The sequence below is a fragment of the Lissotriton helveticus genome, chromosome 4_1, assembly GCF_964261635.1.
Source record: "Lissotriton helveticus chromosome 4_1, aLisHel1.1, whole genome shotgun sequence".
NCBI classification, from domain to species: domain Eukaryota; kingdom Metazoa; phylum Chordata; class Amphibia; order Caudata; family Salamandridae; genus Lissotriton; species Lissotriton helveticus.
The window spans coordinates 1378948029-1378972102 of NC_136063.1; positions in this window are offsets into that span (position 1 = coordinate 1378948029).

The following is a 24074-nucleotide window of genomic DNA, read 5'->3' on the forward strand; positions in this document are numbered from 1 at the left end:
AGGGGGAATTGGGGTCCTGTAACCAAAAGGAGGCTTGACGCAACAAAAAAGCCTTATGGTAAGCCGGGAAGTCCGGAAAATTAACTCCTCCTTCAGAAGCGGGGCGAATGAGCCTAGCAAGGGACATTCTGGATTTTTTGTTATGCCATAAAAAGGAGGACATGACTGAATTAATTTTCTTAAAAAATTTGGCTGGAATGGGGACAGGGATATTGGAGAGTGTGTACAGAACAATGGGGGATAACATCATCTTAATGGTGTCCAAACGACCCCACCAAGATAGATAAAGAGGATGCCACCTGGCTGTGAGGTCGGATATTTTCTGAGTGCACTGAGTAAGGCAGAGGGAAACAGTGTCAGGGATGGAAGGGGTGATGTGCAGTCCCAAATACTTAATGTGGGAAGGGCTCCAGGTAAAATTGGAGGCGCTGAAGTCAGGTTTAAAGGTGAATTTTGTCAGGGGAAGGATCTCACACTTATCATTATTGAGCCTATAACCAGAGATTGAGGAATAATGCCGTACTTCCTCCAAGAAAGCAGGAATGGAGACCGTGGGATTTGAGATGAAGAGTAAAATATCATCTGCGTAGGCAGCAAGTTTAATGGAGGATTCCACGGTCTGAAAGCCATGAATGTCAGGGTTCTGGCGCAGTCTGGACAAGAAAGGTTCTAAAGCAAGATTGAAAAGAAAAGGTGAGAAGGGGCATCCTTGGCGAACTCCTCTGCCAAGATCAAAGTAGGGGGAGATTTGACCATTAACATAAACTGCAGCCCTTGGGTGAGAATACAACAATGAGATTAGGGAAATAAATTTAGGGCCAAACCCGAACCATCCGAGAGTATGGAAGAGGTAAGGCCATTCAACCCTGTCGAAAGCCTTCTCAGCATCTAGGGCAATCGCCACGAGGGAATGCTGGAGGTGGGATGATTTTGACAGTATGTTAAATAAAAGCCTAGTGTTGTCAGTGATGTAACGACCTTTAACAAAGCCGGATTGTTCTTCTCCTAAGAGGTCATGAAGCAAATGATCCAACCTTATCGCCAATGACTTGGCGAAGATTTTATAGTCAATATTGACAAGGGATATCGGTCTGTAGTTCTTGCAATATTGCACATCTTTTCCGGGTTTGGGTATTAAAGAAATGTGTGCATCTGAAAAGGACCCTGAGGAGGCACCTAATTCAGCAAAGGAATGGAGAAGGGAATGCAGCTTCGGAATCAATAATTTGGAGAAATGAAGGTAAAACTCAACGGTAAAACCGTCTGGACCAGGAGCTTTGTTAAGTTTAAGACATTGGAGCGTGATGAGCAGCTCTTTCTGTGAAATGTCAGTCTCCAAAGAGGAAAGATCAGGAGGGAAATGTGCAGGTGTTTGAATAGTTGAGAAGAAATGTGTAAGAGAATGAGGAGAAGGTTGGGAGTCAGAGGTGTATAAGGTCTCGTAGAAGCGGGAGAATGTAGCAAGAATGTCGGCATCTTTGTGCTGTAAGTGTGCATTGGTGTCGTAAACAGATTCAATAGTCATCTTGTTATGCTTGACCTTCAGGTAATTGGCAAGGATTTTCCCAGCTTTGTTTCCACCACCATAGAACTTAGCACTTGACTTAAGTAAATACAAGGAGGCATCTTCAGTAGACTTTTCATTTAATTTAAGCTTGGCAGCTACGAGGGTTGTCAGACTATCTTTGGAATGTGAGGTGAATTAGGCGTGTTCCAATCACTTAATGTCAAGGAGGAGGGTTTTAGTGAATTGGCGAGCAGTCCTGCGTTTCTTTTCGACATAATTAATAATAAAGTCGCGCGCAGCTGCTTTGAAAGCGTCCCAAACGGTGTGTTTTGAAATGGGCGGAACATCGTTAAACAGAAAAAATTCATCAAAAAAGGCGGTGAAGGAAGCGGAAAATTTGGGATCCAAGAGGAGGGTATTATTAAAACGCCATCTCCTGGGCCCGCCAACTTTAGGAAGCACATCAAGGCTGACTACAACAGGGGCATGATCCGAGAGCAAAATCGGACCAATTTCCGCTGTATGAAGCGTTTGAGCAAGATCATGGGAAACAAAAATGTAGTCAATCTGTGATTGTGAACGATGATACGGTGAGTAAAAGGTATACTCCTGCACAGTCGGGTTGCAGATTCGCCAAGAGTCAACAAGCTTATGTTGGGATATAGCTTGGGTAAAAAGTTTGTGCGATTTAGTGGGGACATAGGTGGCATCAGATTTCCTATCTATAAACGGATCAAAAGGTTGATTACAATCCCCGCAAGGATGAAATTATCATGCATGAATTGGGTGATGCGCGGAGAAAACTCAGCCCAAAAAAGGGGTACACCATTAGTGGGGCCATAAACATTAAGGAGAGAGATTGGAACACCTTTAAGCGATAGTCTGACATGAGTCCATCTGCCATTAGTATCAGATTCTTGGGAAATGACTGTAAAAGGGAGAGACCTGCGACAGAGAATTGCAACACCATTGCGTTTACCATCACCTTGTGAATAAAAAACTTCACCCACCCTACCTCTTTTAAGCTTAGCAGATTCTATGTCAGAAAGGTGAGTTTCCTGAAGAAACGCAATATCAACATTCAATTTGGCTAAGTGAGATAAAATGCGTTGACGCTTAATTGGGGAATTGATACCCTTGACATTCCAGGAAATTATATTCAAGGACATAACATGTACAGTAATGTAAGGAGTTCGCAACAAATGCAAAGACATGTTATAAAAAATAAGCTATAAAATACAACGTATTCAAAAGTAAGAGAAAAACCCATGTAGAAGGAAGAGTAAAAAGGAAAGAGAGATAGAATAAAGATGAAGAAAGGAAAGAGAGAGAGAGAAAATTGGTAAGATCAAAAGAATGTACAACAAGAGAGAGCAAAGTAAAGACGAGAGAGAAGTTCAGGTAGATTAGAGGATGAGGAGAGAGAAAACAAAGACATCTACAACCTGAAAAAAAAGAGGTTGGGACTTTTGCACAAACAAGGAAGCTAAGGCATGAGAGGACGAGCAAAAAATAGAGGAAACAGAATAACAGGAGAAGAAAAAAGAGGCAATAGGTTAAAAAAGAAACGTCAATAGGCAGAGCAAATCGGATAAAGGCAAGGATTGAAACCGAGGATAAGGAAGGGAAAAGAAACACAGAAAGGAAGATGCAAAACATCATGAGGTAAAGGAGGAAAAAACAGGGAAGGAAACAAAAAGGAAACATACCTACATAAGGAGAAAATGAGAATGAAGAAAGGGGGGATGGATCCACACGGGTGAGGGAACACATCCGAGGGCAGCTAGGTAAGGAACCAGGGAGACATCAGCAGACAAGGAAGGGTTCCTGTGGGAGCAAAAAGGAGAAACAAGAATTAGAGTAAAAAGGAAAGTCAAACCGGTGACACAAACAACCATAGGTAACATCACCACGTAACAAGCAAGAATAACGACCAAGAAACTGAGTTTTAAATGAACATGGAAGAAAATGGCATAAAGAAAGAGGCAGATTGCATCAACAAAATTGGAAAAAAACTCTAAGAAAGGAAGCAATCAGAGTGCAATAACAGGAAACAAATCAGCAAAATCACTATTCATCCGGGAGCGGATGATGAAGTACCAGAAGAGTCCATGGCAGAAGTCTTATTAGCATTGATGAAACTCCGCAGGCGCACTGGATCTTCATACGTGGTAGTGTTGTTGTTATAGGTGACCTTGAACAAACAGGGATGATGTAAGCCATATCTCGCTCCCATCACACGCAGGTCCTCCCTGAGTTTGAGTTTGAGTTTAAAAGTTCTTTTAAAGCGCGACGTATACCAGCGGTTTCTTGGCGCTATAGCTAACGGGGACTGAGGTTTAAAGGGAAGGAAGGAGAAGGGAACAGTTATTCAAAGGATTTGGTGAATAAATGGGTTTTAAGGCATTTACGGAATTGTGAGTAGAGGGGGATGGAGCGAAGGTCAAGGGGGAGAGAGTTCCAGAGGGTGGGGGCAAGGAAAGCAAATTTGGAACCACCCCACTTCTTTCTCCGGAAACGTGGGATAGAAAGGAGGGACTGGGAGGAGGAGCGTAGGGCCCTGGTGGGGGCATAAGAGACAATCTCAGAGGAGATGAAGGCCGGCGCCAGACCTGATCGAGCCAGGAAGGTGATGGATGCGAGCTTGAATTGAATTCTAGCTCGCACGGGGAGCCAATGAAGAGATTTCAGGAGTGGGGTAGAGTGGTGGAACTTGGGGAGATTGAAGGCCAGGCGGGCCGCTTGGTTTTGTATTTGCTGTAGGCGGCGTAGGCTGTAGGCAGGGATCCCAGCATATAGGGCGTTCCCGTAGTCCAGGCGGGACACCACCATGGCCAGGATAATAAGTTTGAGGGCAGAAAAAGTGAAGAAGCGGGACACCCTACGTATAGTACGCAGTGAAAGCCCTCAAAGCCAAAAAAGCTTTTCGTCGATTAGCAGTAGCTTTTGCGTAATCCTGGGCAAAAAAACAAAGGAGAGCCAGACCACGTATATTTTGGATTAGATTTGGCCGCAGACAGTACTTTCAGGAGGTCAGTGTATTCCAGAAAATAGAGGATGACCCCTCTAGGCCTCTGTGAGGGAGATGCTGAAGTAGATGGACATCCCAGACGATGAGCCCGCTGAATGTTAAGAGTAGTGCCCTCTGGTAAACGTAACAGCTTGGGAAGGAACGATTTAAAGAAGGTGAGTGAGTCCGACCCCTCAAGACCTTCCTCCAGACCATAAATACGGAGGTTATTCTGCCTATTCCTATTTTCTAACTCCTCCACCTGTCGATGAAGAACAGACATCTGAGAATTCAAGTGAGGTACTGTGGAACAAGTTTCTTGAAGGGACTCCACAGAGTGTTCAACAGAGACCACCCTAGCTTCCATTTGTGACCAAGTATCCAATAGATTTTGAAGCTTAACATTAGTATCTTCCATGAAAGGACGAAGAGATCTGATTTCCTCCAGAAAAGGACGAAATGACCTAATTTCATCTAATAACAGCTCCATAGAGACGGGTGAGGGCTGCGTAAGGGGCATGGGAGGGTCCTTCTTTAGTCTCTTCTTGGTGGTGTTCCCCGGTGGAGGCTGAGGTGGGTCCATTGTAATTTCAGAGCCAGAAGAGGTAGGGGATTCCTCTATCTTAGAAAATGCAGAAAATACTTAAACTTTAGAGTTTTTAATAATGGCCGCAGTGGCGTCACTAGGGGGGTGCGGGGGGTGCGGACCGCACCGGGTGTCACCCCATTCATGGGGTGACACCAATCTGGTTACGCTGGCTGGCTTGCTGGCTCGCTCTGCACTGCACAGTGTGGAGTGCAGCCTGAGCCTCAGCCTCGCCCTTACCTCTGCTACCAGTGCAGTGCTGCTTTTTATTTATAGTGCAAGGCAAGCAAGCCGCAAGCTGCTTACAAATTAAAATATTAAACTGCATTCACGCACGCACCACCTATAGACGTGGTGATGATGTGATGTCCCAGGGCCGTCAATCTTTAGGCTACCAATGACGGCCTTGGGACAGCCCCCGCGCGCTGTGCTCCGTCCTCTGACCTTTGCGTCGGTCGCGCGCCAGCACCACGCCTGTGGGAGGAGACGAGACGGCAGCGCTGCTAGAATAAAGAATTAATGTGTCACCCCGTCCCCACCTTTAATATCGTGAGCGCCGTCGTCTCCCCTTCAACTTCTTTGGGACTAACTTCAATTCTTGGGTCCGGAGGCCGAGGTGAGACAGACTTACTTGTTTGTCAGTATCTCAGAATGTGGTCATCACCTCTGAACTTTGAGCAGAGGTCACTGTGCCTGAAATGTTCTTGAACTTTTGTTAAAGCAGCGATATGTCCTAAACGAGGCGATTTATAACAGATAGCTTCTTACCCAATAAAAGAAGTTTATAATGTTACCCGGTAGAAAAAAGTTTGTGTCTTTGTGTATCGCCCTCACCCAGTGGTACTAATTTTTCTCTACGCAGGAAGACTGTTTCCAACCACTTAGAAATGGGTTTGAATGCACGTGCCCCAGGCGCTGTCCAATCCAAGGCTCGGTGCCGCACCTGTTCAAAAAGTCTGCCAGTGATTTACACCAATCTTCCGGAGAGGGTAGTGGGGTCGCGTTGTCCCCTCTCTCTCCTGAGTAAGAGCCTTGATGGCTCTATTTCAGCACGGTAAGCCTGAATGAAACGAACCCTGGCGATTAAATAAGTTCTCTGGGGGGATCTAGTTCACAGTGTGCACTGCACTGAGCAGCTCCAACCCACTCGCCCACATTGGTCCTCTCCTCAGCTTCTGATACGAAACTTATGAACGCTGAAGTTCGAGGGAGAGACATACCAGCCTGGCACAGAAATCGTAAATGGTGTTTTTATCTTAATATTGGCAATGCAGCTTTTGAAATACAGCCAGCAAAATAGTTTAGAGGCTTGGCAACAGTCTACGTAGCTCTGTGCGTAAATTTGCATGCGGCAAAATCGAATCCTGAAAAAGACAGCCTCCTGTATAAATGAAAAATCTAAATTAATGAAATAAGCATCGTACCGGTATTAATGCGGATGATAATACCAGACTTGATATTTAAAGGCTTTGAGAAATTCCAGTGTTGGGCTGGTGGCACGAGCGCCCCGCAGTCTTAAAACGACGGCAGAGATGATCTTACCTGTCCTGGACAGGTAAGAGCTCTCCTCGGCACTGACGCAGGTGCCTCGCAGCAGCAGCACCGCCAAAAACACAGAGAAAAAAGGCACGACACACATCCTCACAGCGGTGTCCAGCTCGCTGTCTGTTCCTTTCTGTGCTCCTTGACACACTGATCTTCCACCGATGCCGTACAAACAGCGCCTGAGTATCGAACAGCACCAGCACACACATGAACCCTTTTTATCGACTGAATACATGCACTGTCCTCGCCCAGGCAGGAGGATCTCCGTTTCAGGTGGTGGCTATAAAAGCAGCTGCCTGCTGAGAATGTGTGTGCAGCTAAGCCTGAATCTGATAGAGTAAATCCTATGCGGGCAAGCAGGCACAGATTTATAGTCCCAGCTGGTGTCAAAAGCGACATTTCAGGTTGAAACCGGGCAGGCAGCATCCTGGCCATTTACATGCAAGCTTTCAGCTCTTTCAAACTTTGTTGAACTTTAGTTACATTCTGTGACACCATCTTGTTCTGTACTTGTTGACTATCCCCAGAGACCAAACAGTCAACACCATAGACATATGGACTCAATACTCCTTCATTGAAAAGCAAATAATCTTACATTTTCTTTACTGTCTTTTTGTGTGTTTACGATCCACTTCCAAAGACTGAATCGCTTTAAATTACAAAAGCAGTCTGTATCACATATTCAACATATGGTTAAGGGTACTTTCTTTACTATCTATAATATTTGATACCAGAGCACTCCCAACCCGAGGAACATACAGGAGGTTTGTATTTTAAAGAAACTTCTAGGGGCGTTTGAGAAAATAGTACATTCACACATTCTATGGAAATTTAATCAAAATTGTCTTGGTTTTAGTGCAGAAATGTCAACACAATTTTAAAAACAAAAGTGAGCATGTACCATTTAAGTTCCATGGATAACTTAACTAAATATGGAATTTCTGCTGACTCCTAAAAAAGTGAAAAAGGTTAATTTTTCATTTTCACTATCCACGATAACCAGTGTAACTATCAATACCAGCCTCAGATGTCACCACTAGAAAACAATAAAAAGGGCAGAACGAATCGCCATTCGCCTCTGGGGGTTTGGTTAAATGCCGAGCGTGGGGGGGTCAGAATTGGTATTAAAGGTCACTGCATATCCCAGGCGGCACCACCATGATGTCCAGGCACTAACTGTGTGCCAAACTCAAAACCCCCATTGAAATAGCAGCACCACGATGCCGTGTGAGGAGCTGGCCGGCGGTCAGGGCTTGTCTGCTTCGGTATCTGTAGCGTAGCCAGCAGGAGCCGAACAAGCTTGTAGCTTGAAGGAAACTTGTGGATGCTTCGACAATTTGGATGCTAAAATACTTGCGTGCGTGCCATCATTTTCGCTTTTTTTTTTCCAAACAGGAAGGTTTTTTTTTCAAGGGCCAACAACAATTAAAAGAATGATTGAGCGGAAAGCTAGGGCTGATGGCAAGTGTAACGATGTGTGTGAATTATATGAGTGCACAAACCATAGATTGCTTAAAAACAGCAAGAAAATGTTTTTTTTTGGGGGGGGGGGGAGAGAATGCAGAGCAGATTTTTTGTCAGGACGAAAGGCTTCCTATCTTGGATCTCACTGGACGTGCTCCTTTTTGTTTTTGAAGACCGCTGGGGTATTGGTACAGTGCCCCCTCACCAGTCTAAGGGAGACAGGCAGCTAGCTGGTGGCAGCTATGACTAGTGAGTGGAACAGGGGGGCTTATTTACAAGCCCCTTGCGCGACCAGTGCATCACTTTTAATATGGGAAAAAGTGGCGCACCGGCGGCGCAAGGGACTTGTAAATAAAATAAGCCCCAGGGTTTTTACTGGTATCCTTGTTCCATGCGGTAAGTCGTGAGGGGGTGACACCATGAGTTACCCGCACCGGGTGACACCAACCCTAGTGACGCCACTGACTGAATGGCCGGCTTGTTAGAGCGGGGCGTATGTGCCATGGAGTTAAGCCTTCCCATAGGACAAGGACTAAAATACGCCAGCAAAGTGGTACACGCAAAATGCACAAAAAAAGCGGGCAAAAACACTCAACTATTCACGACAAGGTAGTAGAAAGCTAAGCAAGCGCAACGTTGAAGTAACAACCACAGCTACAGCAAAGCAGGGCAATCCACTGTGGGCAAAGTAACTCCGTCAAAGGAGAGATGAGGTAAGTTAGGTCCCAATAACCACAGAGCAAAAACGCCTCAAAGCATGGTAGAACAAAGTTATAGTCAAATTACTGACAGCAACAGGTCCATAAAGAAGAACTGCAGGTGTCCAAGTACCTCAGAAACAAACAGGATGGAGCAAAGGTGAGGCAGGTGAGTCAGTCAAAACGAAGTGCCCAGCACAATAAACAGCAAGTAGTCTGCTGCAACCAGAGGGCAGAAGCGAAGTTATAGGGCTCAAAAGAAACAATATGAGAGCTCTGTCTTATGGGGCGACGCAAAGGCCATGCAGGAGTAAGCTACAGCATATGGAAAGCCTTTGACATATTAGTCAAAGGGGACAAGCTCTGTAGGGCATAAAATGTCGCTGGACTGAGAACAAACTCACCAGATTGTACAGGTGACAGTATATTTCAGCAATGTGTCACAGAAAGAGCTTCCAAGTCCCGTGTAGACATTTGATGTTCTTCCAGCGCGTCAAAGTCTTCGAGCGCCGAAGTTATAAGGAAAGTGCGCACTCGGCAGCAGCCTCTAAAAGGGCGGCCGCGCCGCCGGTGATCCACTCACAGCGCATTATGACAGAATACTTCTCCAATTTTGCGGATGGAAGGTCCGTAGTCAGTGCAAAGGCATCAGGAGTCGTTCCGATGCAGGAATATCATTTCCCAACAGGAAAAGACGGTACGAGTCAGGAATATGCCCCAGAGTCTCACGGAGCCTCACGCAGATGCCGCCATCACCAACAGGTGCCAAGCCACGCCCCCTTTTATATTTATTCTTAATTGCTGCTAGTGATGTTTTTAGTCACTCAACCCTTAGAATTTTGATTCATTGAAATTGTTTGAATCAAGTTACTGTGGATAGTAAATCTTTCTTTTTGTAAATAGTATGACAGTATGTCTTCTATGTTACTTATTATGGCATTTTGCACTTTAAGTATAAATGAGCACTCCGCCCTTTGTACGTTGTCATGTGATCAAGGCCTCTTCAGGCTGAAACACGTAATGGCGGCATGGTGTTGAGCACAAATAAATGAATAACGCACCAGTTCTGGGTCTCACTTCGTCTTTGATGCCAATTGTCCAAGAAGACGTCCCTCTGCCACGAGTACTCTTCGAGAGTGCTTCCTCGAAATTGTCGAGAACCCCTCCATGATTTGGGCTACGCGGCAAGAAGCTGTGATCCCGTTCTCGGAATCCCCTTTGTTGCTCCGAGTAGGAGAAGCCGCGATTGCCCGGGAGAGCGGAAGTGCTGGCTGTGAGGCGGGGAAGTTCGACGGAGTCGTTCCAGGTCGGAGGTCGGCGTTTGCTGGCCAAGGACGGGAGTTGCACCGCCAGTACCTGCCCGCAATCGGAACTCCGAAGTAAGTCCCGTGTGGAGTGTGCACGGTTTCCGTAAAGAGATACTGATCATAAAACGGAACCAGCTTGTATTGTATTTGCTCATTGTAACGCCATGTCCGCAGACACATTAAAGGGTCGCGTTGAAGCAGCGAAAGGCATGTTTGCCGATTCCCCGGATGGGGAATATGTACAGACTGTGATTTCAGGCACTCCACAAGAATCGAATGGTAAATTAAAGGAGTTACTTAAAACCCTGGAGAAAACGAGCAAATCGGAACAAGCTAAGTGGTGGGAACATTGCTTTCTTACAGGCTACCTAGAGGTGGGCACGATACCACACGCTTAAGAATAATGCTAGCCCCCTCATATGAAAATCCTGACCCCCGTATTTTATTTGAATGGGCGCAGTGCAACCTAGAATCATCCTGAAGGTTGCTAGAAATATTAATCAAATATGCGGAGAGTGACCGGATTGTACTAATAGCAGAGATAGATCGTCTGAATGAGGAGATTGAAAAAATTCCTAGCACCCCTCTTATGGTGAAATATCGTGATGAGATGATTGCACGTCTAAAACGGGAGGAGGAAATCATTAAGAGGCGTAAGGCTTTTAAATTTCAACGAGACCGTTTGGACTATGAGCACGGTCACATTTTTACATTCGTAAAGAAATATGATAATCTAAAAGCCAACCAGAAGTCACCCGCTAGTACCTCTACCGTAAAACAACCAGTAATCACTGCAGCTTCAGCAGCTTCATCTGCATTAGATGCCAGCTCGAATATCGATAGTGAATCGGACAGTGGTTTAAGGTGGTCTGAGAGGTTGGGGTTTCGGAAGTTTACTCTGGCACAAGAGCTGGAAGTGGTCCAACAAGATCGCAAACAGACCCTACGCTCTGGTGCCAGAAATGTCAGTGCAAACAAAGTTCAAACAACAAACGCACCGCAAGGAGGCGCTGTAACAAGCAACGACGGCGCAAGCAACAAAACCAAACAGCCGCGGAGACAGTGGAAGCGCAAGTAAGCCCACATCAAGCTGAAGCGCAAACTGTAGTCAATCTAACCGACTTACCACTGACATCAAAGGAAACCTCCCTATTGTCATTGGGTCTATCTTTCAGTGCAAGGAGTAATTTCGATTATGCTGGTACCAAAATCGATCTCTTCAGGTATGTGCGCAAACTAAAATTACGCAAATATCATTGCTTGCACACAACTGCAAATCCAATAACAGCCACTATGCCAGCCTTGGATTCTCCTCCAATGTTAGTACCTGACTCTACTTTGTTACAGGAGCTGCTAGATATGCAGGATGAATCTGTTTCAAGACCGCCAAGCCCCGGCCGGGGTTTGGGTAACATGACTGTTCCTACTACTTTTAAACCCAATCCAAGTTCTGTCCTCTCATGCTCAAAGACAATATAGACTTGTTCCATGATACAGTGTCGCTAGAACTCAGGAACACTATACCTGAAGCATACCAAGATCACCAAGAGACATCATTATCATGATTTTGAGTATCACAAATTGATTAAAAAATTGAAAAACAACGAGAACATTATCATTTGGCAGTCCGATAAAGGGGGCAATGTGGTGCTGTGGCCGAGAAAAATGTTTATGGACGAAGCACTAGGCCAATTAAATGATCGGGACTGCTACAAGAGGATACATTTGAATGATGCTCAGCAGGCCAAAAACGATATTTATTCAAAATTGATGGCATGGAGAAGCATGGGTCTGATCACAATGGAAGAATTTAAGTATGTGAAAAAAGAATATCCTGTTACACCGGTCATATACTTTATTCCCAAGATCCATAAAAACTGTACCAAGCCCCCAAGCCGCCCCATCATCTCCACCTGCAACAGCATCCTAGAGAATGTCAGCAAATATGTAGATTTTTTTCTTCAAGATTTTGTTAGAACGTTGCCTTCCTTTGTCTTAGACACAGGCGACCTACTCAGAAAATTGGTAGATTTTACATGGCAACCTCAATCAATCAATCAATCATAACATTTGTATAGCGCGCTACTCACCCGGAAGGGTCTCAAGGCGCTTGGGGGAAGGGGGGGCGCTACAGCCAGGTCTTGAGTTGTTTCCTGAAGGCGAGGTGGTCCTGGGTCAGCCGAAGGTGGATGGGGAGGGAGTTCCATGTCTTGGCCGCCAGGTAGGAGAAGGATCTGCCTCCGGCGGTGGCTCTTCGGATGCGTGGTACGGCGGCGAGGGCGAGGCTAGCGGATCGTAGCTGGCGGGTGGGCGTGTGGAAGGTCAGGCGGTCGTTGAGGTACTTGGGGCCCAGGTTGTGGAGAGACTTGTGTGCGTGGGTGAGGAGCCTGAACGTGTTCCTCTTGTTGACGGGGAGCCAGTGCAGATTCCTCAGGTGGCCGGAGATGTGGCTGCGTCAAGGGATGTCTAGGATGAGTCGGGCGGAGGCGTTCTGGATGCGTTGTAGTCTTTTCTGTAGCTTGGCTGTGGTTCCGGCGTAGAGGGTGTTTCCGTAGTCCAGCCGGCTGGTGACGAGGGCCTGGGTGACCGTCTTCCTGGTTTCGATCGGGATCCATCGGAAGATCTTGCGGAGCATGCGGAGGGTGTAAAAGCATGAAGAGGAGACGGCGTTGACTCGTCTGGTCATGGAGAGGGAGGAGTCCAGGATGAAGCCCAGGTTGCGTGCGTGGTCTGTCGGCTTGGGGGTGGTGCCCAGGGCTGGGGGCCACCAGGAGTCATCCCAGGCGGAGGGTGATGGTCCAAGGATGAGGACTTCCGTCTTGTCTAAGTTCAGTTTCAAGCGGCTGTTCTTCATCCACTTGGCGACGTCTTTCATCCCTTCGTGGAGGCTGGTTCTGGTGGTGTCGGGGTCTCTGGTGAGGGAGAGGATCAGCTGGGTGTCGTCGGCGTAGGAGATGATGTTGAGGTTGTGTTGGCGTGCGATGGCTGCGAGAGGTCTCATGTAGACGTTGAAGAGGGTGGGGCTGAGTGATGATCCTTGCGGGACGCCGCATATGACTTTGGTGGCCTCGGAGCGGAACGGGGGGAGGCGGACTCTCTGTGTTCTTCCAGCGAGGAACGAGATGATCCACTTCAGTGCCTTCTCTTGGATGCCGGTGTTGCTGAGGCGTTGGACTAGGGTGCGGTGGCAGACGGTATCGAACGCGGGGAGAGGTCCAGGAGGATGAGTGCCGCTGTTTTCCCGTTGTCGAGAAGGGCTCAGATGTCGTCGGTGGCTGCGATGAGGGCGGTCTCGGTGCTGTGGTTGGCTCTGAAACCGGACTGCGAGGGGTCGAGGGATCCATTAGTCTCGAAGAAGGCGGCAAGCTGTCTGTTGGCGATCTTCTCGATGACTTTTGCAGGAAAAGGGAGGAGCGAGATGGGGCGGCAGTTCTTGAGGTCGGTGGGGTCCGCTGTTGGTTTCTTCAGTAGGGCGCTGAGCTCGGCATTCTTCCAGCTCTCCGGGAAGGTGGCGGTGTCGAAGGAGGTGTTGATGACATCTCAGAGTTGGGGTGCGATGGTGGAGTCGGCCTTGTTGAAGACGTGGTGGGGGCAGGGGTCAGTCAGAGATCCGGAGTGGATGGTGTTCATCGTGCGGGCTGTGTCTTCGGTGGTCACTGCGGTCCAGGTGCGAAGGGTGGCAGTGGGGTGCGTTGGTTCGACGGTTGGGTGCGGGGATGGTGTGTCGAAGCTGTTGTGGATGTCGGCAATCTTGCGGTGGAAGAACGAGTCGAGGGAGTCGCAGAGATCTTGTGAGGGGGTGATGTCGTTGTTGCCGGTGCTGGGGTCGGAGAACTCCTTGACGATGCTGAAGAGTTCCTTGCTGTCGTGGGCGTTGTTGTCCAGTCGATCCTTCAGTGATTTCTTCTTGGTGGTGCGGATGAGCTGGTGGTGCTTTCGGGTCACGTGTTTGAGGGCGGTCATGTTGTCTGTGGTTCGGTCGAGGAGCCAGGCTTTCTCGAGGGAGCGGCAGGTCTTCTTGGAGTCCTTGAGTTCGTCGGTGAACCAGGGGGCCTTGTTGCTTCTGGGTTTGCTGGGAGGGTTCTTCAGTCGTGCAAGGTCGTTGGCGCAGGCGGTCAGCCACTGCGTGAAGTTGCGGGCTGCTTCGTTGGGGTCCGGTGTGCTGGCTGGTGGGTTCTGGCAGAGTGAGGCGGTGAGCTGGTCGGCGGTGATCTTGCTCCAGCTTCTGTGGGGAGCCTGTTGCGGGTGTGGTGGATGGTGGTTTTTCTGAAGCTGAAGTTATTTGTTTGAACCTAGTTATTTGTTGATTTCTCTTGATGTTACCTCTTTATATACCTGTATATTTATTTTATTTATTTATTTTACTGGCTTGTATAGCGCTGGTCTCGACTCCCTAGGGAGCATCTCCGCGCTTTTGACATCCGCCACATTTGGAAAGGGAGCACGTATGCTGTCTATTGGCTGAAAAGAAAGGTCTTTAGCATTTTCCTGAATGGAAGATATTCTGTACACAGCCTTAGGGTGATGGGAAGGCTATTCCAAAGAGACGGTCCAGCTATAGAGAGAGCTTTGCTGCCCTGCCTTGCCTTTCTTGCTCTGGGCACTGCTAGAAGGCCTTGTTCGCTAGAACGAAGTGGGCGTGGGGGTTTGTAAGGAACAAATTTGGTGGCCAGGTATGCCGGACCCATACCGTTGAGACTCTTGTGTATGGTACAGCCTACCTTGAATTTAGCCCTTTGTCTGATAGGCAGCCAATGAAGCTTTTCTAGAAGGGGTTTGGAAGGTGAACGGGGGGGTGCGTTTAAGACCAGACGGGCAGCCGTGTTCTGGACCACCTGTAGTCTTGCCATGACTCCCTCATTGGCAGCCAGAAACAGGGCGTTGCAGTAGTCTAAACGACTCATGACTAATGCCTGTACCAAAGTTCTTCTGCTGTCGTCTGGCAGGAGGGGGAAGATCTTCCGTAGCATACTGATTATGTGGAAGCAGGATCCCACCACCTGGTTGGCATGTTGCTTGAGGGAGAGTTCCTGGTCCAGCCGGACCCCCAGATTTTTTACAGATGGTTTAGGCTCCGGTACTGGGCCAAGGTCTTGTGGCCACCAGTCCGGAGACCAAAGTTGTCTTGCCCCCCAAACAACATGACTTCCGTCTTTCCAACGTTGCATTGCAAGTAGTTGGAAGACATCCAGTGTGCTACCGCTTTCATTCCGAGGGAGAAGGAGTTCCTAACTTCGGGTGTCAAGGTTTTGAAGGGAAAGAGGAGTTGAGTGTCATCCGCATAGGATATTGGAACAAATCCATATGCTCTCAAGATGTTTGCCAGGGGTGCCACATATATGTTGAAGAGAGTTGGGCTCAAACATGAGCCCTGTGGCACCCCTTTAGTGATCTCAACTTCCTCTGACCGAAAATTGCCCATGGTTACTTGTTGGGTCCGATTAGTCAGGAAACTTCTTACCCATTCGAGGGCATCCTCCTTTAGGCCGATGTTCTCCAGCCTGGCCATGAGAATAGAATGAGATACGGTGTCAAACGCCGCAGACAGATCTAATAGCACCAGGATGACGGAAAACCCCCCATCCTGGTACATACGCAGATCGTCTGCGACTGACATAAGAGCGGTCTCTGTACTGTGCCTGGGCCTGAAGCCCGACTGTGATGGATCCAGCACTCCTACAGACTCAATGTATCTTGACAGATGTTTATTCACATGTTTTTCTGTGATTTTGCCCAAGAAGGGGAGTAGGGATATTGGTCTCAGATTGTTAAGCTCACTCCAGGGAATGGTGGTATTCTTCCTGAGAGGTTTGACCAGTGCCTTTTTCCATCCAAGCGGGACCTGCCCCGTACTAAGTGAGAAATTTATTAGTCCCTGGATGGTGGGTCCTAGGGCTTTAGCTAAAGTGGGCATGATACGTGCAGGAATGATGTCTGAGGGGGAGCCACTCTTTATCTGCGACATGAGTGCTTGTACCTCCTCAATCTGGATAGGGGGAAATGCAGAAAGGGAGTTTTCAGGAAGGAGGGGGCTATCAGAATTAGTTGTGAGGTCATTAGTAGCACTGTAAGGCAAGTTGGAAAGAAGGATTTTGGCATATATGGCGTCGATTTTATTCGTAAAGAAATGGGAAATACTGTCGCACAGATGTTGCGACGCCACTTCTGGACTTTCACAAGCAGTGGGTTTAGTGAAGGTCAGTAATATCTGATACAAGGTCTTGGAGTTATTGCCAGCCGCCAGAAGCTGTGAGGCTATATGGCTTTTTCGTGCTGATCTAATCTCCTTATGATATGCTTTCAAAGACTCTTTGTAGGTGTGTTTATCATTGTCTAGGCGGGAGATCCTCCATTTCTTTTCTAACCTCCGTGTGGCCTGTTTGGATAGTCTGAGATTTTCTGAGAACCATATCTCTTGTTTAGGGGCAGGTTTAGGTTTAAAGACTCTTAAAGGGATAGTCTTGTCAATTGTATGAGACAGCAATTCTTCGTATTCATGTAAGGCTTTGTCTATATTGTCATTCTTGCTCATAGTCGGCTTTCCAAATGTTTTACAGAACATTTCATGGGTTAATCTGTGCCAGGGTCTTCTTTTACATGGTAGGGTGTGGGGTATTTTGGCGTGAGGGGTGGGGAGGGGGGTACAGAATTCCAGAACATAGTGATCTGTCCAGTCTACATGGTATGGGAGGGAACATTCAATAGATAAGGAATTAGTAAGAATAAGGTCCAGAGTGTGGCCTGCCGTGTGGGTAGGCCCGATGTTGACCTGCCTTAAGCCCAAAGAGCTTAAATCACTAATAAAGGTGTTGACTTCGGAGTTGTTCTCGACCTCACTGTGAATGTTGAAGTCTCCTAAGAGGAGGAAGTCTGAGGTATCGCTTACATGAGGTGCCAGAGCTTCCATTAATGTCATGGAAATGTTTTTACATGGGCCAGGGGGTCTGTATACTAACGCTCCTTTCCTGCTAGCTTTAGTGGAATAGTTAAGATTAAAAATCATAAGTTTAAGTTCAGGGGTGCACATTTCCTCCAGAATTTTCACATTGATTTCCTCCTTGTGTACTATCGCAATCCCACCACCAATTTTCAATGGCCGATCCATCCTGGCTATTTTATAGCCTATAGGGATCCCCAATGTTATAACGGGTGTTAGGTGGGGTTTGAGCCAGGTCTCCGTCAGGAAGCATAGGTCCGGCTCCTTACTGGAGATCAGATCCCATACTTCGACGGCATGCTTTGATAGTGACCTGATATTGCAAAGCATGTTTTTGTTGGTGAGGGCGTTTTTACTGGTGGTTTTGGTCTTAATATGAGTGGGATAATCAGATAGAAACTTAGTTTCTGGTTGGTTTATGTGAAGGCGAGGTTTAAAGGTAGGAGCCATGCTCAAATGGGTTTCAAATTGAGTTCTGCAATGGCGACAGGAGAATGGGCCCTCGATATTGTCCTTCATCCTGTTAGGACAGGTATTGGAGGAATTATGTAGTATATTCAGTAATACCTGTGAGGAGTAGCTTAGTCGGTGTGCTCGATGATCCGCCATAGTAACCGGCCCCGGCCACGTCCTCTCGCGGACGGGCGCAGACGGGCAGGTCTTTGGCTGGTCTTCGGCGCAGGCTACGGCGCCCCCACTGCGCGCTACCACTGCGCGCTAGGCCGACGAGGGCTATATAGCCCTGTCAAGTGGAGAGCTGGAGCGCTAACCGCTCGCCTCCCTGGGCGTGTCCTGCTCTTGTCTGCCCCGCCCTCCGCTCAACGGTATAGGTCACCGAGTCGGACCGGGGCGGGCAGACTTGAGTACTGAGCAGGATTCTGGACTGGGTAAGTTTCCCACGCAAGTTCCCAAATTATCAATCAACTTAAAAACTTATCAGGGGATGTGCAAGGTATATTTAAAATTCTAAAATCAATTTTAAAACATACAATATTAAAATAGCGAGTGCGAGGACAATTCACATTCTACTTAAGGTTAGTCACTCTGCAGCAACATCAGCAGCGTTTCCGTTTGAAAATGAGGTAGGCGCCAAGCGGGGTCGGGAGATGCTGCCACCGTCGTCCCTTACCGCGAGGATACACTGCCTCCTCGTTGCCTATATAGCCCTGTCAAGTGGAGAGCTGGAGCGCTAACCGCTCGCCTCCCTGGGCGTGTCCTGCTCTTGTCTGCCCCGCCCTCCGCTCAACGGTATAGGTCACCGAGTCGGACCGGGGCGGGCAGACTTGAGTACTGAGCAGGATTCTGGACTGGGTAAGTTTCCCACGCAAGTTCCCAAATTATCAATCAACTTAAAAACTTATCAGGGGATGTGCAAGGTATATTTAAAATTCTAAAATCAATTTTAAAACATACAATATTAAAATAGCGAGTGCGAGGACAATTCACATTCTACTTAAGGTTAGTCACTCTGCAGCAACATCAGCAGCGTTTCCGTTTGAAAATGAGGTAGGCGCCAAGCGGGGTCGGGAGATGCTGCCACCGTCGTCCCTTACCGCGAGGATACACTGCCTCCTCGTTGCCTATATAGCCCTGTCAAGTGGAGAGCTGGAGCGCTAACCGCTCGCCTCCCTGGGCGTGTCCTGCTCTTGTCTGCCCCGCCCTCCGCTCAACGGTATAGGTCACCGAGTCGGACCGGGGCGGGCAGACTTGAGTACTGAGCAGGATTCTGGACTGGGTAAGTTTCCCACGCAAGTTCCCAAATTATCAATCAACTTAAAAACTTATCAGGGGATGTGCAAGGTATATTTAAAATTCTAAAATCAATTTTAAAACATACAATATTAAAATAGCGAGTGCGAGGACAATTCACATTCTACTTAAGGTTAGTCACTCTGCAGCAACATCAGCAGCGTTTCCGTTTGAAAATGAGGTAGGCGCCAAGCGGGGTCGGGAGATGCTGCCACCGTCGTCCCTTACCGCGAGGATACACTGCCTCCTCGTTGCCTATATAGCCCTGTCAAGTGGAGAGCTGGAGCGCTAACCGCTCGCCTCCCTGGGCGTGTCCTGCTCTTGTCTGCCCCGCCCTCCGCTCAACGGTATAGGTCACCGAGTCGGACCGGGGCGGGCAGACTTGAGTACTGAGCAGGATTCTGGACTGGGTAAGTTTCCCACGCAAGTTCCCAAATTATCAATCAACTTAAAAACTTATCAGGGGATGTGCAAGGTATATTTAAAATTCTAAAATCAATTTTAAAACATACAATATTAAAATAGCGAGTGCGAGGACAATTCACATTCTACTTAAGGTTAGTCACTCTGCAGCAACATCAGCAGCGTTTCCGTTTGAAAATGAGGTAGGCGCCAAGCGGGGTCGGGAGATGCTGCCACCGTCGTCCCTTACCGTCCCTTATCATAAGGATGGTTTAAAAGCCGTGCAGTACTACCTTAGCACACGACCCTCTTGTCTCAATGAACATACAAAAATGATTTTATCTATGATCAATCTGTGTCTTGAGAACAATATTTTCTTGTTTGCCAATCAACTGTTCCAGCAAGTCAGGGGTGTGGCTATGGGGGCCTGTTTCTCTCCCAGTTATGCTTGCTTGCATATGGGCTACTGGGAGGAACAGGTGCTCATACCCAGCTTTTCCAACATCATGACTTCTAAAGTGATAAAATGGATGCGTTACATTGATGACCTCTTTATAATCTGCGATGGTTTGCAATGTGAGGCTGAAAAGTTTATTGAAAGTTTTAATGACAATAACTTGAATCTTTCATTTACCAGTCACATTAGTGCCATCTCCATTTGCTTTTTAGATGTTGAAATATACATTCACCACTGCAAATTTGAGACTAGACTCTTTCGTAAACCTACAGCAGGTAATACTGTGCTGCACGCCGACAGTCACCACCCGGCCCACCTCATACGCAGTATCCAATATGGAGAAATGCTCCGTATTAGGAGGATATGTAGCAAAGATAGAGAGTGTAGAGAGGCACAACTGGCATGTTAAAACAGATTTCTGAGAAGAGGGTACAAAACTGACATCATAGACAGGGCCATGAATAGAGCGAATTCTCAAGACAGAATACAGCTTCTGGCCAACAATACATCTAGCAAGAGGAACCTAGATAGTGTTGAAAACAATGAGACTAGGCTTATCTTTACTTATAGTAGCCAGCATCGAACCATCCAGAGCATAGTGAAACGCAATTGGGCTCCCATCACCAGTGATCCGGTCTTGGGGAAATGGGTCACAGGCGCTCCTAGCATAACTTATGTAAAAGAGCCAGGACTATGCAAAACTGTTTGGTTTCTAGCAGTCCAGAGGTCAGAACCACGGGCTTGTGGTTAAACAGCAGAAAAGGCTTCCTCAGATGTTTGGTCTGTGAGGCCTGCAAGAATGGAGTCAGCAGAACAGAATATATGACCCCCTTCAGTAGCAGGCCAGTGAGCATCAAACACAACTTGACGTGCAGGACGGAGTACGCAGTGTATGTGTTGGAATGGCCCTGTGGTCTGCGGTACGTGGGAAGTACCAGACCACAGGTGTACAAACGAATACTCCAACACGTCAGGGCCATCACAAACAGAGACACTGCGTACCCAGTCGCACGCCATTTCGAGGAATGCCACAACAAAAACTCTGCTGAACTCAGGTATTACGTAATTGATACAGTCCCCCCACAGAGGAGAGGTGGGGACCGTGAATCCCTATTACGCAAGTTAGAGAACAGGCACATAATTCTTTTAGAAACGAAGACTCCAAACGGTCTTAGCGCGAGTGAGGACTGTTTTACATATTTATGAGTCTCTAATATGAATTGGCCTTTCACACTGCACATATATTTCAGCTGCTTCAACAACTTTTTCCCATTAGGGTTAATTTTTAACTTAGTATTAGGATATAGCATTGTGTCACTTTCATTTTTTAGATCGGGATGCACTGATTTCATGCCATGATTTTTTTCGATTTTGCACATCCAATTTTGCACACCTACGGTTGGATTGACCAATGCCCACTTGGGCTTTATTACCTGGTGTTCCCTTTGTTTAGTTAAGTGAACACGGGGGTCTTATCCAACAGGAGACGCAATTTTACTTGTTCATTCTAATATGAATTTTTGTAGATCCTAGCTATTTATTGGTTTTAACAGGATTTTACACAGTCTTCTCGTAGTAATGCAATTATGCAGTAATGTGTGCGTAAAGGGTTTTAACAGCAATGTTTCGTATATTTCTATTTTAACATATTTATTTATTTATTTATATGTTTTATATTTATTCTTAATTGCTGCTAGTGATGTTATTAGTCACTCAACCCTTAGACTTTTGATTCATTGAAATTGTTTGAATCAAGTTACTGTGGATGGTAAATCTTTCTTATTGTAAATAGTATGGCAGTATGTCTTCTATGTTACTTATTATGGCATGTTGCACTTTAAGTATAAATGAGCACTCCGTCCTTTGTACGTTCTCATGTGATCAAGGCCTCTTCAGGCTGAAACGCGTAATGGCGGCATGGTGTTGAGCACAAATAAATGAATAACGCCCCAGTTCTGGGTCTTGCTTCGTCTTTGATGCCAATTGTCCAAGAAGACGTCCCTCTGCCACATATATATATATATATGTATATATATATATATATATATATATATGTATATATATATATATATATATATATATTACCTACTGGCGGTCGCCAGTAGGTATATATAGTTAGGATTTTTTCCCTATGGGATTTTTGAAAATTCTATGTCTAATAACTTTGGCGTTTGTGGACGGAATTGGCTGAAATTTTCAGGAAAATGGCAGATTTTGTTTCTGAGCAGCCCCTGAAAATTTTGGGGGGGTTCGTCAAGGGGGGGCCGAGAAAAAAGGGGGGTCCCAAAACGCGTTTTTCCCATGTTAATTTCCATAGGGCGGTTGGCCTCACTTTTAGCCCGAACGGCTGAATGGATTTGCACGAAACTTGGCAAAATTGTAGGGACTGGTAGCCCGATGTGCCTTTTGTAGGTCTCAATATATGTGCTCCAGTGGATTTTGAGAAATTAACGTTTAAAAAAAGATATATATCTGTAACAGCGGACCGGGCAGCGCCCCAGGACGCGTACTTTTCGCGCAACGGAGCTTTGTGAAGCGAAGCTGATTGGTTCTCCGGCGTCTGTCAACATTCCAAACAGTCCGTAGCGGCCGCCATCTTGTCTCTCGGTAGGATCGAGAGACAAGAGGAGGCCAAACGAAGGGGCAAATGACCATAAGGGGGCATAGTACATTGTCGCTGACCCCCTAGGTTTGATGTGGAGGTTTTAAAAGGGCCCCGCGGGGCAAAAAAAAATAAAAATAATAATAATCGAACGGCTGAATGGATTTGCACGAAACTTGGCAAAATTGTAGGGACTGGTAGCCCGATGTGCCTTTGCTAGATCTCAATATATGTGCTCCAGTGGATTTTGAGAAATTAACGTTCAAAAAAAGATATATATCTGTAACAGCGCACCGCTTCGCGTACTTTTCGCGTTACGGAGCTTTGCGAAGCGAAGCTGATTGGCTCTCCGGTGTCTGTAAACATTCCAAACAGTCCGTAGCGGCCGCCATCTTGTCTCTCGGTAGGATCGAACAGCTGAATGGATTTGCACGAAACTTGGCAAAATTGTAGGGACTGGTAGCCCGATGTGCCTTTGCTAGGTCTCAATATATGTGCTTCAGTGCATTTTGAGAAATTAACGTTCAAAAACAAGATATATATCTGTAACAGCGCTCCGCTTCGCGGAGATAAAATTATATGTGTATTACCTAGCTGTTGCTAACACCAGTTAGCGACGGCTAGTAGAAGATAGCGACCATCTTGGGCCCCACTTTGCATGTGAGTGATATTTATCACTAATGACATGCAAAGTGGGCATGCCAAGATGTTAGCGACTGGAAACAGTCGCTAACATCGCTATCTCCTATTATCAACTTTTGGAAATATTCGAGATAAGCGCGAATATCTCCAAAAGCTACCACCTGCCCTGAGCAGTTCTTAGCCATGTTATCCAATGGGAGGTGGATAACATGGCTAAGAGCATTAGCTCGGTAATGCATGAATATCGCTGAGTTTTCAGCGATATTAATGCATTGCGGTCGTTTTTTATCGTATTTCCGATAAACCTTGATAATAGCAAGGTTTATCTGCGATAATTTCTGACGGTAAAAAAATCGTTGCTAAGCATCGTTAGGGATAAATATCGCTTAACTTTGGTAATATGCCCCAACGTCTGTTAACGTTCGATTCGAAGGAAATCAGGAAGTGTTGAAAAACATTGTCTGCGCCATCTTGTCTTTTTTCAAATGCCACACTTTTGTCGTGCACGGCAGCCATTTTAGATGCCTTGACCAGACCCACTCTGTGCACGCTGTCGATCCTTAGCATGGCTCCCCACCCTCGCAAGCATCTCCCCCAGGCAGTGGTCACCCCCGCTCTCTGTCTTATGCATGGGTAATAAACCTCCCCCCATCTGCGCTGCTCTTCCCTGAGAATCACACCCTGTGCCCGCCCGACACCTCCCTTTCGCCCTATTCACTACCGCACCCTCTGACACTCCTTTTCCTCTGTGTCCGATTGTCCAGGCTGGTCCTAGGGTATCAGCTAGCCCTGCAGATGTAGTTTATGGCCACAGCTGTAAAGAATCACCCCTCTTCAAAGGAGTTATAGTAGATCAAGGCCCACACTCGATGAGATCCGTCACAGCAGAAGCGTTGCTATTATCTGAAAACCATCCTGTATTGTGATTGGGGAGGGGACCGAGCCTGAAGCGGAAGATTCCAGGGATGACTCTTTGTACATCAAAGTTTTTACAATTATGTGTCACATTAAAAATATATAGCACTCCGACAAAGTAGTAAGATTATAAAACTTTAATAATTTATAAATATATACAAGAAAACAAAAATAGTAATAACATATAAACATTTTTAGGGAAAAACAACGAAGTAGCGGTCGGCTGTGCGAATAGTCCCAACGCAGCACAACG